At 36.4% G+C, this 3,511-nt stretch overlaps 1 pseudogene; it reads left to right on the top strand.

Annotated features, from left to right (window-relative positions):
• The first annotated feature begins 825 nt into the window (after positions 1-825).
• Positions 826-2,374, top strand: LOC130037274 (heat shock cognate 71 kDa protein-like; annotated as a pseudogene).
• The last annotated feature ends 1,137 nt before the right edge of the window (positions 2,375-3,511 follow it).

The raw sequence follows: 3,511 nt of genomic DNA, 5'->3' as shown, positions 1-3,511 counted from the left end.
CCCATTTATCTATCTCTTTTTTCACTTGCTCGACCAGTGGCGTGGCATCTTTGAAAATACCATTAACTTCAATGTCATGGAGGGTTTTGCCAACTTTATCTTCAATGTACCTTATGGTTTCTGGTCTGATGTTGAGGTCTTTAATCCATTTTGATCTTACTTTTGTACATGGTGTTAGGCAGAGTTCTGAGCCTATTTTTTTGCATGTAGCCATCCAGTGATGCCAACATAATTTGTTAAAGAGGCTTTCCTTACTCCACTTCACATTACTTGCACCTTTATCAAAGATTAGATGATCATATGATTGAGGGGAGATGTCAGTGTATTCAACCCTGAAATATGCATAATTTATAATAGAAGCAGCAAACCCACTCCCAAAGAATTAAAATGACTCAAAATGATAGAAACCTTCACAAAAATTCAAAAAATGAATTAATTTTTTCAAATGTTATATTAAACATTAATTAACTATGTAAGCAGATCAGGGGTACTCTTACAGGAATATGCTACTCTCATTTTAATTGTGTAAAATTGACACCTCTAACTTCATTATCCTATAATTTGTCACTTTTTTTGTGCCTGTTAATATTGAAAAAAGAAGCATCTCAAAGAGGGAAAGGTCACAGACAGGTCAACTAAAAAGGAAGAACAAATTTGAGAATAACTGGATTCAGAGACAAATTTTCAACATGCAGAGGAAAGTTTAAAATATAGTTAGAAATAGTGGGATAAGAAAGAAACGTGTAAAATTACAAAATTCTGATGAAGGCACATTAGCCACCCTGTAGATTGCTGCTTCCCTGATAAAGGAGCCAGGCCCACACAATGTCTAAGGAACTGGTTTTTGACACTGATCTTGGCATCACCTATTCTTCTGTGGATGTCTTCCAGTATGAAAAGGAGGAATTAATTGCCTATAGTCAGGGAAACTGAACTACCACAAGCTATGCTGCCTTTACTGATACAATGTGATTAAGATGCTGAGAAAAATCAAGTAGCAATTAACCACACCAACATGTTCTCTAGTTTATTTGTTTGTTTTTTGGTGCAAAATTCCTGAATGGATGGATGTTTGATGGTGCTGTTACCCAGTCTTAAATGAAATACCAATGCTTCATGGTGGCTAATGATGCAGGAAAATCCAACATTCAAGTAGAATACAAGGGAGAGGCAAAAAGTTTCTGTCCAGAAGAGGTGTCATCGATGGTTCTCACAATGATGAAGGGAACTGAGAAAGTCGACCTTGGGAAAATTTTTCTAATGCTGTTGTCTCAGCACCATCTCACTTAAATGATCCCAAGCATCATGCTACAAAAAATGTAGGAACTATTACTGGTCTCATTGAATAATCAATGAATCAACAACTACTGCTTTTACTTACGGGTGAACAAAATTTTGAGTTAAAGGAAATAACTTATCTTTTACTTAAATGGAATCTTCGAGGATAAGTCTAGAGCGAGAGACTACAGTTAGGTGGAGACTACAGTTAGGTGTACAGTTAGGTGAATACTGAGTCATCAATCATTTTATTGCAGAATTCAAGCACGAGAGTGAGCACATCAATAGGAAAAAGAGGTTGGATTGTCTTCATTCTGCTGTGGATATGATAGACATACTCTATCTTCCAGTATTCTGGTCTGTATTGAGATGGATTCATTCCATGAAGAAATCAATTTCTATACCTTTATTACCATGCCCAATTTAAAGTCTTGAATCCTGAGATACTATAAGGTAACTTAGGTCAAGTAGATGAAGCTATTTGGGATGCTAAGCTGGAAAAGTCACAGATTCCTGATATTGTACTGGCTCTACCTATATATTCAAGATTCAGAAACACCTACAGGACTTATTCAATGAAAAATAATTGAATAAAAGCACTAACCTTGGTGAAGTTGTAGTTAACGGTACAGCTGTCCAGACAACTATTCTAGCTGAAGATGTCTGGAATTATCAATTCTTTTGGATATTACTCTTCTTTCCTTTGACACTGAAACTGTTGGTAGAGCAATGACTGTGCTCATCAAGCAGAATATCAAGCTGACATAAACCTTCACTGATACATCTGCTCTAACAACCAGCCCAGTCTCATTTAGATTTATGGTTGTGAGTATATTACAGACAAGTGCAACAACCTGGTTGGCAAATTTGAACTCATAAGCATATCTCCTTCACCACAAGGTGTTCCTCATATTGTGATCACATTTGATATGGATGCCTCAATGTCATCATCAATGTCTTTGCTGTGGATAATAGTATCACGAAAAGAAACATGATTATGATCACTAGTAACCAGTGTTATTTGAGCAAGGAAGTCACTGAGTGTGTGACGCAGCAAACTGAGAAGTACAAACCAAATATAAGAAAAAAGCAGTAGGACAAGATATCTTTCAAGAATTATCATGAACACTACTTCAAGAAATAAAAAAGGACACTAGGAAATGGAGATACATCTGTTGCTCATGGATAAGGAGGATTAACATTATCAAAATGGCAATACTCCCCAAAGCACTATTCAAATTCAATGTGATCCCTATCAGGATACCCATGCCATTTTTCAAAGAAATAGACAAAACACTCCTGAAATTCATATAGAACAATAAATCCCCATGAATGGATAAAGTAATCCTTGGGAAAAAGAAGATGGGTGGCATCACCTTCCCCAACTTTAAACTGTAATACAAAGAAGTAGTAATTAAAACAGCATGGTACTGGGCAAGAAACAGACACACAGACCAGTGGAACAGAGCTGAATATTCTGTCATAGACTCTCAAATATATGATTACTTAATCTTTGATAAATGAGCAAGAAATACGAAGTGGAACAAGAAAAGACTCTTCAACAAGTGGTACTGGGAATACTGGACAACTTCCTGAAAACAAAACAAAACAAAACAAAACACAAAACCTCTGACCTCTGTCTAACACCAGGCACAGAAGTCAGATCAAAGTGGATTAAATACCTAAATATCAGACCTGAATCTATATGGTACATGGAGGAAAATGTAGGCAGACCCCTCCGTGACATTGAAGCTAAAAGCATCTTTAAGGATGAAACACCACTGACCAAGCAAATGTAAACAAACATAAACAAATGGGATTACATTAAACTAGATGCTTCTGCACCTCAAAAGAAACAGTGAACAAAATACAGGGAGAGCCCACAGAATAGGAAAGAATATTTACCCAATATTCATATGATAAGGGATTAATATCCAGGATATACAAGACACAAGTAGAATTATACAAGAAAAACCCTACAACCTCATCAAAAATCGAAAAAACGAACAGAAGCTTCCTCAAAAAAAAAAATACAAATGGCCAAAAGGCACATGAAAAAATGTTCTACATTACTAAACATCAGAGAGATGCAAATCAAAACAACAATAAGATACCATCTCACACCACAGAGTCTGGCACACATTCAAAAGAACAAAAGTAACCCATGTTGCTGTGGATGTGGCGAGAAAGGAATGCTCTTTCACTGTTGGTGGGAATGCCGAATGGTCCAGCC

Source organism: Sorex fumeus, unplaced genomic scaffold (genome assembly GCF_029834395.1).
Source record: "Sorex fumeus unplaced genomic scaffold, SorFum_2.1 ptg000006l, whole genome shotgun sequence".
Lineage (NCBI taxonomy): Eukaryota > Metazoa > Chordata > Mammalia > Eulipotyphla > Soricidae > Sorex > Sorex fumeus.
The sequence above is the reverse complement of the archived record's forward strand: the minus strand, read 5'-3'. Positions and strand labels throughout refer to the sequence as shown.